Source organism: Moschus berezovskii, chromosome 11, assembly GCF_049115385.1.
Source record: "Moschus berezovskii isolate FMDL1 chromosome 11, NW_MosBer_1.0, whole genome shotgun sequence".
NCBI classification, from domain to species: Eukaryota; Metazoa; Chordata; class Mammalia; order Artiodactyla; family Moschidae; genus Moschus; species Moschus berezovskii.
The window spans coordinates 20,808,731-20,822,061 of NC_142470.1; the positions used below are offsets into that span (position 1 = coordinate 20,808,731).

General features: G+C 52.3%; 1 protein-coding gene across 4 annotated transcripts in view; it reads left to right on the forward strand.

Annotated features, from left to right (window-relative positions):
* LPIN1 (lipin 1) overlaps positions 1-13,331 on the forward strand; it is a 127,244-nt gene that overhangs the window by 48,834 nt on the left and 65,079 nt on the right. Inside the window, exon 1 of one of the 4 annotated variants that reach the window (XM_088841196.1) lies at positions 7,115-7,265. The exons of the other annotated variants lie outside the window; for them this stretch is intronic. The gene's annotated coding sequence lies outside the window, so the exon portion shown is untranslated. Of the gene's footprint in view, positions 1-7,114; positions 7,266-13,331 lie in introns of those variants that run through there. 4 annotated transcript variants of the gene reach the window in all.

Sequence of the window (13,331 nt, forward strand, 5' to 3'; positions counted from 1 at the left end):
CACGTCACATTTGCAAGCTTCCCAGCCGGGGCGGAGAAGGCCCACATCCCGAGGACAGCCAGGCTGCTGGGACACACCATGAAGAACAAATCTCCTCTGAGCCCAGAGAACCTCTCCACAGAGGGAGATGAGAAAGAAGAGAGTGTGATTACTGAATAAGCAATCACTGGCCTCTACAGGCCAGCCAGTAGAGGCTGCAGAGACATGAAGGATTTCACACCTTCGTCTCGTCAGGCTGGTTACATGTTCTCAAGTTAAATGACAGTAGTCCTCAGTAAGAGGACTTGACAGGACTATTTGTCACACACAGCTCACCTGGTAATGGAGCGGCCATCTGTGTTAGCTTATTGCTTTTCTCCAAAGGAATAATGAAACCTCTAGTACCTTTATGACAAGAGTTAGTTTTGCACCGTGGATTGAGGCATGACACCTGTCAGAGTTAGGCACCTGCCCTCCCAGAGCGGCTGGGAGACAGGGGTACAAACTTCCTGTTCTCATTTCCAAGAGGGGGCTGCCAGGTTCTTTGAACATTTGAGTCCTACAGGTGCCCAGAGGCTTATCTAGATCTTTAAAATAAGATTTACTTGCAACTCAGAGGGGCAGAGAAAGAATATATAAGAAGGCTCGCATAGTAAAAGCTCTAAGAAAAGGTGGGGAGGAGGAGGCAGGATCTTCCCCTTAATGCATCGGGGAAGATGGACTCTTTTCCTTGATTTGTCTTGACTGTCACACTGAAGAGGAGCCAAGGAGCCACACCTCTGTACTTCCTTCCGCAAGAGGGAAGAGGCGAGGACGGAGAGAGAGGCCAGAGGTGAGTGAGGCAGAGCTCCCACGGACGCCAAAGGAGGGGGATACGGATGCTCCGAGTAGATGCGCGTTGTTCCACTCAGGTGTGATGTGAAGGTTCTGCTTTGGGCTAAGTGAAAACTGAATTTAAGTCTCCTAAGCACAAAGGAGCATGTGCCTTAATTTAGGAAATTGACTTTAGCCCTCCAGAGTGGTTAATCCCCTTCCTGGACTACCAGTTCAGACATTTATTTCACACATCTTCTGAGACCACCTGTGGGCCCAGCAGGCACTGGACACTGGGGAAGAGAGAAGGGTATGAATTCATTCTTGCATCCAAACTGGGGAGATGACCTCCCCATTTAAGGCACTGAGCTCCCCACTCCCCATTGCCTTCCCAGGGGTCTTTCCACCTGTTCATCCTCAGCCTGAAACGCCTCCTCCCACCCACTTTCCCTGTGTTAGGCGTCTTCCCCATCCTGAAGGCCCAAACCTGATAAATGCATTCTTTATCAGGCTCCTAAGTGTTCATAATAAATAACAATAATAGCAATTATCATTACTAACATAAAACTCACCAGAGTGAACTATCTACGTTGTGTCAGACGTTGCACTGCTACAGTACAATGCACTAAACACTTGCCATAAGTCCAACAGCCCTGTGAGTCAGATGTTTCACCCCAAGTCATTAGAAAAGGAAACTGAGGGTCAGAGAGGTCAAACATCCCTTCCCCAGGTCGCATAATTAGCAAGAGGTAAGGCGGGGATCAGAGTGCAGCGTGGAGCCCCTTGCCCTGGGGTCTCCCGTCAGGCTTGATCTTGTCTTCTCTGTTCCTCAGTGCTTCCTGACATCAAGTGTTGGGTATCTGACAGACTTGAGGAGGCCTGGAAGGAAGGCTCCGTGTCTGATCACGGCGCTGTCTCCAGGAATGTGGAGCTCAGTGTCTGGGGCACACTAGGTGCTGGGAAACGGGGCGTGAGCAGCACTGGGAGGCTCCAGACAGGGACAGACCAGCAAGGGTGGTCATTCCTGGGATGTTGGTCACCCAAGACTCGGGATTGTAGGTTGAGAAGATGAGCTGAATCAATACGGTTTCTCTGTTGACATTTTGGAGTTAGGGGAACCGAGGTAGGTGGTCATGGGAAGGAAAGAGCTACCTGGGGAGCCATGTGTGGCCTGACTGATGAGGGAGGGATTCTGGGAGGAAGCAGCTGGGAGAAGGGAAGGGGCAGAGTTAAGGAAGTGGAAAGAGTGAGAGACAGAAATCCGCCGCAGTTCAAGGCCGACTTCTGGAATACCTGGCTCCTTTCAGAGTATCATGCTCCACACACACACACACACACACACACACACACTCTACTTTGAGTTGGTTTATATGGACATTTAGAAGAAATATAAATTTTATGTCGACCCTTGGAACAGGGCACTGGTAGAGAGGGTGCACTTTGAAAGAGGGCAGCTGGCCAGGATACAGTATGAAGGGAAGTGGACTCTTAGAACACTGGTTTTCAAATGTGACTGTACAATGGAATCTCATGGGGAGTTCTGTGATATACTGATGCCTGTGTCCTGCCACCAGAGACTGTCGTTAATTGGTGTCAACGCTTGTCTGGGTATAGAGAGTTTTAACAGTTCTCCAGGTGATTCTACTACGTGATAAATTTTCGTGGTAAACACTGCTTTGTTGTTGTTGCTTAGGTACTGAGTCATGTCCAACTCTTTTGGGACCTCATAGACTGTAGCCCCCCAGTCTCCTCTGTCCACGGGATTTCCCAGGCAAGAATACTGGAGTAGATTGCCATTTCCTTATCCAGGAGATCGGTGCTACCTAGGGATCGAATCTGAGTCTCCTGCAATCGCCGGCAGATTCTTTACCACTGAGTCACCAGCAAAGACTTGGAGTCCTCAGAGTATAGAGTGACTTTCCTCAACCAAGCCCAGGTTCTAGGTCAACAAAAATGTTGTGGTTAGACTCCAGGCAACAAGCAGACGCCAATGTGCATGGCTATTGACAAGCAGCACATAAAAACTCATGTTAACACATAAGTTGTTGGCAAATCCAGTCCTCTTCTGCTTTCCTAATTGTTTAGAGCTGACAAAGGCTTATATGAGTTAGCATCATAGATTTTATCTTAACTGAGTGCAAAGGTCTATCAGCTGAAAACTCTAACCGCTGAGCAGTGACCCTGTGGTTGGCCCTGAGCCCACAGCGCTGTAACAGGTTGCGTAGCATCTTCTTGTAGGAACCTGATTTTATTCTGGAGCCAGTTTCCCTAGCTGAGGTCAGAGGATGGATCACTGTGCTTAGCTTTGGGGTCCAGGTTTCCAGTGAGGCTCCACCTTCATTACTTCATCTTTAAACCTAATTACCTCTGCATCCCAATTGCCATCAATATGGGAGTTACGGCTTCAACAAATAAATTTGGGGGGATATACACTTTTAGTACAGGGCTTTCCAGGTGATGCTAGTGGTAAAGAACCTGCCTGCCAATGCAGGAGCCTTAGGGATGTGTGTTCGATCCCTGGGTTGGGAAGATCCCCTGAAGGAGGGCATGGCAACATACTCTAGTATTCTTGCCTGGACAATCTTATGGACAGAGGAGCCTCGAGGGCTCCAGGCCACAGGGTTGCAAAGAGTCAGACACAGCCAAAGTGACTTAGCACGCATGCAAACATTTGGTCCATAGCAGATGCATTTCTCAGTTGAATTCCAAATGTATTTTCTTCTTAGGTAGATTCATCTAGTGTACACAAATATGGGCTTCCCCCATGACTCAGCAAGTAAAGAATCCGCCTACAATATAGGAGATGCAGGAGACACAGGTTTGATTCCTGGGTCGGGAAGATTCCCTGGAGGAGGAAATGGCAACCCACTCCAGTATGCTTGCCTGGAAAATCCCATGGACAGAGGAACCTGGAAGGCTACAGTCCATGGGATTGCAAATAGTTGGACATGACTGAGCATGCACACACACGCACGAACATGGCCTTGCCAATCAATGACTCAAATACCTGTGACCATTCGCGGTCCCAAGTTCCCGAAGTGGCTTCATTCCTGCTACCTCATCTCTCCTCCTCCCTTCTCCTCCCACCTTCTCCACAATCCAGCAGAATCCTGGTCTGCTGTGCTCTTGTCTGTGGTGATTGACAGGTGCTCATGCTGGAACAAATAGAGAGAATCCTAATCCTGGGTCTGGCACATCAACCTGTTCACTACAATATAGTTTTCTAGCAAAACCACTTTTCTTGTACTTGCCTGGTTCATCAGAAGTCTTCCCCATTTGGCCAGGGGAGAAAAGCTGTCCCAGCCCCTTCCATCACCAGGACACAGGCTGGGAGCCACTGCCAGGGCAGTCAGGGGACTTGGTGTGCTCACCCCATCATTGTGTGTGTGTGTGTAATTCTTCCTTCAATCCCTGAACGGCCCAGCCCACTTTGCACAGGCTGGCCTTCTTTCATGGTCTGCTCCTCCACACCGGGACTAGAGTGGGCCAACTCCTCCGGAGATGAGCAGGTCAAATCCCATAGCCATGTACAACCGGTCAGGTCATGGTGGCACTGATTAGGGTAACAGTTTTTATGTGTATTTGTGCCACTGACTCACCTTACTGCCCCCAACAGAACACTCAACTGAGGATAGATGCCATGACTGGCCTGGTTCCCAGTGGAACCCCCCATGGGGTCTGGCCCAGGGTGGGTACTCTATGCAGGAGTGCGGGGATGAAGGCAGGGCCAGGGGACAATGGATGGGGGATGGGTGGCCGCAGTAATGGCCCACCGGTCGAGGGGGAGGAGGGGCGACAGTGCAGGCCCCTCAGGGGAGCAGTATCTCTCTCTGCCCTGAACCTGTGGCTTTCCTTGCTTCCCAGCTGTACCATGTGCCAGGACCCATGAATCTTGGACTCTGCCCAGCATGGCCCAAGGGGAGGGAGAATGATGCTGTCTAACTAATGTATCTGTTAGGGTGAATTAGGCCAACTGCTAGCCACTCCCCTTTGTCTCCCTGCGATTTTTTTTTTTTTTTTTGCCTTCAGGGATGCCTCTGCCCTCATTTGTGACCCTCACCCTAATTTGGGGGTGTGCCCTGTGTGCTTTAGTTCCAAGTATTTCCCTCCCACCCCTGGTGTACCCTTCTTCCTCCTCCTCCTTCCCCAGTTGAACCCAGCACCCCTCATTCCTGCCTCTTCCCCTAAGAAACTTGCTGTGGTTAGCCCGCCTATGGGCACCTGGGGGACCCAGTCCATCTCTGGTAGATTCCAGGCTGTTCTGTCCCCTGCCCTCTGAGGGGTGGGGGGAACGAGGCTGCACCAGGTAGTCCCTGGTTCCCATCTGATTCTTGAGGTCTCAAGCAAGGGAGCCCTGAAGTCACGAGGCCTCTAGCCCAGCACTGGCCAGGAAGATTCCCTCCCTTCCTAGGAGCCCAAGTCAGGCGCCAGAGATAATGTGCAGCCCTCCAGGGGAAAGAATCCATTCTCTTTCTTTCTGCCCCAGGCATTTACAGAGCTCACCTGCTTAATGTGACTGTCAGGAGATCAGTCAACTGCACACCTACTTGGATTGTTTCACGAGACTCCAATGAAGAGGGGCGTGCCTTCACCCCTCCTGTCTCCCCCTCCCACTTGCAGAGCCCTTTCAATTGTGTAGGTAGTTAATCTGGAAATCTTAAGAATTCTTAGGGTTGCTATTGTCTGTGGATAGAAGGAGGGAGGTTTCCAGCTAGAACCAGGCAGCTTGTATCATTCTTGGGGTTTTTATATGCGAGAGAAATTCTGACAATGGAGGAGTCATAATTGTTTAGCCTTACACAGCATCAGTCTTCTCTAGGCTGTCCCTCCCAGGAGGAAGGTCAGCAGCCTGCCCAGTCTTGAGACTGGGCAAGCAGGCCACTCCCTGTATCACAACTGGGCTAAGCACTGAACAAATCTTTCTGGGATTCGCCACTCTTTCACGTATGCGTGCATGCGAAGTCACTTCAGTTGTATCCGACTCTGTGAGACCGCATGAACTGTAGCCCCACAGGCTCCTCTGTTCATGGGGATTCTCCAGGCAAGAATATTGGAGTGGGTAGCCGTTCTCTCCTCCAGGGGATCTTCCCCACCCAGGGATGGAAACCGAATCTCCTCCACTGGCAGGTGGGTTCTTTACCACTAGAGCACCTGGGAAGCCTTCATGTATAAAGTTCTAGAATTGGCTCAGCGGGTAAAGAATCTGCCTGCCAATGCGGGAGACCTGGGTTCCACCCCTGGGTTGGGAAGATCCCCAGGAGAAGGGAAAGGCTACCCACTCCAGTATTCTGGCCTGGAGAATTCCATGGACTGCATAGTCCGTGGGGTGGCAAAGAGTTGGACACGACTGAGCCACTTTCACTTTCAAGTTAGTGAAAGGCCTTGGAGTATTTCACATGATGGCTATTTCCATCCTCAAAGTGGACCCGTGTGTTGAGCATCTGCCTCCCATTTTTCAGATAGTGAAACTGAGTCTTTTCAGCCTCCAGGAGGCTTGCGTCACTTGGCCCGGGCATCACTCCTCCCTCCCTCCTCCACAGCCTGGAGCGAGTCTGCTCATCCCCGCGGTTTCCTTCTTCTCACCCAAGTTGGGCAGAAAGCGGCATGTCCTGGGATTGGCTCAGGGGATCACCTCAGCTCCGGGCTGAGTCACAGCTGGGTGATTGCAGACCACAGGGCAGGGGTCCTCGGGGAGGTGGGGGGGGACTCCCGATCGGCAACATAAGCCGGGCAAGCGCTCCGGGGATCCAACTCCGCTTGTACTGAAATATGTGGTTTAGTGTTTTCTCACTGCTTGTTGGGGGAAAAAAAAATTCTCCCTGCAAAAGTCTGGCCTTGTTTAGTTGTGACAGTAATAGGGAGAGCAGGGAAAGATAGCAGACGACCCCCCTACTTCCACGTAGAGCCGGCGGGACTTCGCCAACGAGCACCAGAAACCCTTCCCGACATGTCTGGGATGGCTGGGAGAAACTTCAAATCTTAAGAGTGGCCAGAACCGGCACTCCTGCTTCCTTCCAAGCAGGACTCTTCCCTCTTCCTTCTGCATCTCAGTAAACAGCCCTAAAGGTAGGCGAGGGAGGAGGGGCGGGCCGGCTCGGGGACTTCCTGCCAGGGAGGATCCGCCGCCTGGGGCCCGACGGGCTCAGGAAGCTGCGGAGTGGCTCGCTCCTCGAAAGGGCCCTCGCGCCACCCCGCTGGCCCCGCCCCTCCCCGCTGGTCCTGCCCCGGGGGCGGGGTCGAAAGAACTCTCGCGCCACCTCGCCGGCCCCGCACCACCCCGATGGCCCCGCCCCTTACAACTGGCCCCGCCCCTGGGGGAGGGGCCAGGCAGACGGAGCGCGCTGCGGGCTGGGTGTTTGCATACAAAGGCGGCCACGCGCGCGGCTCTGCAGGGTTTGTAGCCGCCTCCGCGCTACGGATCTCCGGTGTCGAACCCCCTGCGGAGCTGCTGTCCCAGCCCAGCCGCAGCCGAGGTAGGGGGCCACAGCCTCTGGGGGAAGCCGCGTCAGGAGGGGCGGGGCGCGGCCCGCAGGGCCGGATTCGGGGGATGCAGCCAGGCCGTAGCGGGCGCGGGCGGGGAGATGCCAGTCCACCCGGCTCCCCGGATTGCACTCGGTCCCCTGTGGTCCTTCCGGGGCAAGAGATTCGGGGAGGGAGGCGGAGAACAGGCCCAGGGGCCCGGCGGCCTCGTGAGCATCCCTCGGGCCTTTTCCTGCAGGGTTTACCTGACCTTGATCGGCGTGGCCAACTCGAGGAGGGACCCCCTCCACCCCCGGACGGCGGGAGCAGTCAGCTCCATCCGGGGAGGGACGGGTGGGTTTTACCTGGGCAGCGAACAGCCCCTGCTTAGCGTCAGGGACATTTATGGAGCTCTTCGGGGACGGGGAATGTTAAGGTTTTCTGCTTTGCTGTTGAGGAGACTGAGGCTCAGGGAGCTTGACTTACCGTGCCCAAGGTCACACAACCGAGCCGGGTTTGGAATCCAAGTTCTCCTATTACAGCCTGGTCTCTGCTCTGCCGGCTTCTGTGCACCTTTCCTGCAGCCGGAGGGGTGCTAGGCCTCCCATCAAATGCCCCTGCGGGATAATGTTATTTGGGGGAAGCCGGGGAAAATGCAGGATGGAAAGTAGTGTTTTGGAAATAACTGGTAAGTGCCATGGAACCGCATTGTGTGTAGATAACTGAAGGGTAGTTTGTGTGGAGGGTAGTTGCTGGAGAAAGCAGATGTCAACCCAGGCTTTGACCCCCAAACAGGAACTTGACTAAAACAACTGGCAGTATTGATTCAGAGTTTTTAGAACCTAGTAGTTTCCCCAGGATAACAGGAGTGTTTTGGAAAGATGAGCTTACAGTGTTTTCATGGGAGGGGGCGGGTAATGGGGGGGTGATTGTGAAAGTTAATTTTCATTCCCTGTTCAATAATTTGGGTCTTAAGAATTAAAGTAAGCAAGTGAGGAACATATAGGAATCAAGAAATAAACATTGGCTGAGTCTTATTGCAAGTGGGGGGATCTTGGGTCTTGAGGGGACCTCGGAAAGGCCGAGGAGAAGTCTTGCCCTGAAGGGGTGGGGGTGGCCAGCCCAGAAGGAAGGAAGCAAGCCTACCCTCCACCCAGTCAGCTGTGTTCAGGGCCCTGGACCAGAGGGAGGGGGCAGGAGATGGAGGGTGATATTTCAAAAGAAGGGCTTGAGGCCAATGGGGCACACAGGCTGGTGCAAAGAACTTGGCTTTGTAGTTTAGCCCTGTAACTTGGGCCAAAGACAAATTCTCTGAATATAGGTTTCTTCCACTGTGAGGTGAAGAGAGGATCACACCCATTTGCAAGTTATTGTAAAAGTTCCCTAAGATGGATAAGAGCTCCTGGGACTGAGCGTGGGGTCACCGTGGTCATTGTTATTTTAAGGGAAGGTCGCAAGGTGCCAGTGAGGAGGGCTATTTGTAGAGTTGAGACAGTCCTGCCTGACACTGCGATCTGGGCTATGAATCACCTTGTGGGACCCCCTGTCCCCTGTGAGTCAGCCTCTCTTGGATCCTTACTCTTCTGGGTTCAAGGTCTAAAAGGTATCTAAATGCGATGGATTGATTAGTGAGAGGGTGCTGCTGGGGCTAGCTGAGGCTGCAGGCGGCTCATTTCAGGGAAGGCCTGTTGGCAGGGGCGACTTTTGGAGCATTTTGAGAAAGGCCTAGACGACGGTGGTCCATTTGTGACCCTGAGGCTGGTGGTTTGACCTGCGGGCGCTTTAACTTCCTCAGTGTGACCTGGGCGTGAGAACCCGGAGCTGTTGAGGTGACAAGGAACATGCAAGGCTGGGATGCAGGGTCAGCGTTGGGGCAGATGCCTGGGGAGGGTTGGGCGAAGTCCCTCATGTTACGTGTCACTGAACCCTGGCCAGGTTTCCTATGGGATAAGCTCACTGGGACTCGAAATGGGATTTGGGAAGAGAAGCTGAGCAAAGCCTGCACAAGCCCTTCAGTGATTTGATATGCTCTCAGTGTATAGGTGACTCCAGCTGCCTGTTCGGTGGCTGTCTGTGAAATGGGACCTTTCCAAGCTCTGAGTGGTGGATTTGGAGAGAGAACCAGGGCCCCACACCTGCTTGGGTCCTGGCTGCAGGTCTAGCTCGGGGGGCATGGCAGGCGGGAGTGGGACAGCCTCTTGACGGTGGGAGCGGGCTGTCAGGGAGCCCGTGACCTGCCCCCCACTTTTTCGTGTGTCCCCCCCACTTCCCTGTGCTCCCCTGCTGCTTCCTCTTCCCATGCCTCCCCGCTTCTCCCCACCTTTGACTTAACAAACAAAAAGTGAGAAGCAGCTGGAGTTTCTGCCTGCAGAGAGCCTTGGCTCTGGACACAGTAATTTTTTCACAGAGAGCTTGCGACTCACTGGCCCTAAAATCAGTTTAGTGGGTCCATGGGCATTTTTTTAAAAAGAGATAAGAGTAGAAAAGAAAATATTGGACCCAGGCATACTAAGGTTAGACATTGTTCTGTGAAACTTGTTTTAGCTTGACATGTCTGTGTGTGTGTGTGTGAGCTCCGATGGAGGAAAGAAGGGTGTGTGAGACCCAGTGCATGGTGTGTGGGGAGGGGCCTGCGTGTGTCAGGTGCTGGCCCCCGGCAGTCCGGCTGAGGGGGTGGCCCGGGATGGTCCAGCTGGAGGGAGGGTGGGAGCGAACGCCCAGGGCTCAGTTTGGAGAGGAAGTTGTTCTGGTGATTGCAACCACATCCCTCAACCCATACAGCAGGTTTGCAATTCCTGTGAGACTTTTTCCCTGGTGCTGAATGCTGTACTTTCCAGAAAAAGGCTATCAGTTGCTGGGTCAGAGTCCTGATTCCAGATCCACCGCCTGTTTGCTCCTAAGGGCACCCACAGAGCCTGCTGGCCCAGCTTCGGGGACAGGATGAGTGGATTTACACTGTGTGCCTTGTTCCTAAAGGTCCAGCATCTCCTTGGACACATGTCTTCTCTCTTTTTGGTGAAATCCTCCTGGTCTCACTAGGCATCCACCTCTGGTTGACAAAAGATAGAAGCAGCAAGGGTCCTGGGGTATAACCAGGCACTTAACCTGCCGGTGAACTCTGCGTCGGCCCAGATTGTGGCCCAGTCTTGGGGTTCCCTTTGACTCAGACCTTTTGGACAAAATGGAAATGTATGCCCAGTCTATTGAAATCTAACCATACCTTTCTGGTATTTCTATATTCATTTTAACCAGTGGAATTCTTTGCCCTTGACTTTTTGGGAGAATATGATTTAAATAGTTAACTTAGGCAAAGTGCTGTCAGGCTGCAGTCTTAGTTTTCAGTCCAGCCTTTGGACCCTTTGTGACCACAGGGTAGCACCTGGCTTTGGTTTGGCTGTGCACTTGGAAAAGAACTTCTCGTGTACCACCTCATACCCATCCCAGGGGGCGGGCGCTGTTAGGATCGTCCATCTTACAGATTTGAGACTGAGTGGCTGAGAGACTGGTCAGTTGCTCACGGTCACAGCTTAGCAGGTGGGGAGCCAGGATGTGAAGGCCAGTGTCTCCCTCTAGGCCCCGAACTCTTATCCTTGAGCTGTAGGCAGCACTTGGGAGCATCCAGGTGATATTTAGCCACTGCCTCTCCATGAGTTGCTGAGGGGACGGGACAGGGATCGGGCAGAAGTCCCACAGTGGGGCTTGCTTTTTGGCCAAGACACAGACCTGGACAGACGGCCCTTGCCGGTGTATAAAGAGAGGCTACACGGTCCTGTGTTCCATTCATGAGTTAGTGGTTAAGAGCTGAGGGTGCTGTGTGCTTTGTGTGCTAAGTCACTTCAGTCGTGTCCAGCTCTTTGTGATCCCATGGACTATAGCCCTCAGGGCTCCCCTGTCCAGAGGATTCTCCAGGCAAGAATATTGGAGTGGTTAGCCATTTCCTCCTCCAGGGCATCGGGGCCTAAACCGGGGCCTGTTTTGCCCAGCACATTGGCCCCCGGGTGCCAGCTGCCCCACCCCCTCCCCTGCCCCAGGCCTTTTGTGCTGCTTGGCAGGGACCTGAGAACACTCATCACTATGGGATTATAAGATCTGAGCCTTGCACAATCCCAGTGCTGGAGATGGTCACCCATCTGACCTCTCCGACCAAAGCAGGCGTCCTCCCCGCCGTCAGCCGCTCCTGTCTCAGCAGTTTCAAGGATGGGTGGGGGGGACCTTGATACCCAGCAGGCCAGAGTTCGCCATCTTCCCCCCAGGTCTCTGAGGTCATTAAAAATTAATGCTAAAGCAGTACATGCCTATGTAATAAAAACCCAGAAATGAACACTGTGGAAGTATTTGTGATGGAAAGGGAAGGCCTCGTCTTCATCCCCAGGGGTGAGCCTGTGAACCTTGATGGTACACATATCAGTCCATCATTTTTGTGCTTATCGGAATATGTGTAAATGTCGTTCTTTAAAATGATTTCATATGATAAATATATTTGTACCTTTTTCACCTAGTATATACGTCTTTTCATGTTATTAATAGTATTTGGGGAACTACCTCTCTGTCTCTTTATCTTTTCACACCCTAATAATTCTCAATTATATGGTTTGAGTGGTCCCCAATTTGAAGTCCTGTAGATATTTGTTTCCAGTTTTCCTCATTATAATCAGGGCCGTAATTACTGTTTTGTGCCTGGGTCTCGTAGCAGAATTGCTGGGGTTTGCTGGTGTGTGCAAAAAAGACAACAGCTGTTGCCACAGTGCTTACCCGGTTTATTACCCCACCAGCAGGGAGTGGTGAGCATTTGTTTTTTTCCCCATTCTCACCAGCCCTCAGGTTTTACAAATTGCTTTGATTTTGGACCATCTGAAAGGCCAGCTTTGATTTGCATATCTTAAATTACGAATAGAATTGAATATTTTCTTGTACCTCATTGACCCTATGGACTTCTTTCTCTATCAACTCTTTTTTGCTCATTATTCTGTTGGGTTGGTCTGAGGCCCTCTTAAATTAGTCTTAATATCCACAGGTGAATGAAATTAGTAAAGCAGTGGGGTTACGAGAGCTGTGGCTGGGGTGTTGAATTTGGGCACAAGTTCCACCAAAGCCATGTTCTTGACAGTTTTGCGAATCCTGGAGAAGGATTCTGCCAGTTTTAGATGAAATGCTGATGTTTTTGATGTAGCAGTAAGGTGAGAAGTCATGAGACCTCCATTACCTCATTGTGACACAAAGTGTTAGCAGCCCTGCCCTGGGGAACCATACAAGACTGGGGTAACTGGTGTGTTGTGCATCGGCTCTGTGCCTGGAGTGTGGGGCTTTCCTGCCGGGTGGGGCCCTTAAAGGAGGAGAGGAAACCTCCCGTGCCTTCTCTATTTCCTGTGTGTCTGGAGTTGCTGTGGGTGTCTGCTTTCCTGACGCATTTCTACAGGCTGACAGCTCCTTGCATCCCAGATGCAGGCACTCCCCATGCCTCCTGTGGTACCCCACATCCTGCAGGATGGCCTGCAGCCCAACTGCCATGGGCAGGACTGCTTAATGCAGAACAGGCTTTGCTGCCGGGATGCCAGGGCTGGCTGGATTTGCTGCTTCATTTGTCAGGAAGTCTTAGTCTGACCTGCAAGCTCTTCAAGGCATCGCAAGCTTTTCTGGTGAATTTTTCTACTATTGGACCAGAGACTGTCCTGAAAAACACTGGCCTGCCAGTAAAGTCCCTGAATCCCCACAGGCACTGATGGACTCAGGAGTTTGCTCTCTTGTGTAGGAAGTTTCAGGCTTCCCTGATGGCTCAGTGTTAAGAAATCCACCTGCCGATGCAGGAGATGCGAGTTTGATCGCTGGGTCGGGAAGATCCCCTGGGGTAGGAAATGGTAATCCAGGCCAGTATTCTTGTCTGGAAAATTCCATGGACAGAGAAGCCTGGCGGGCTACAGTCTATGGGGTTGCAAAGAGTTGGACATGACTGAGCACATGCTTGTCTGTAAGAAGTTTCTCTTAGGGGTCCGTTCACCATGGTCGGACTAACACATGGAGCATCTGCTGATGGTCTCACTTGGTCCAGGCTGGCTGGGAGGGGAGGGACTAACCCCCCTCCC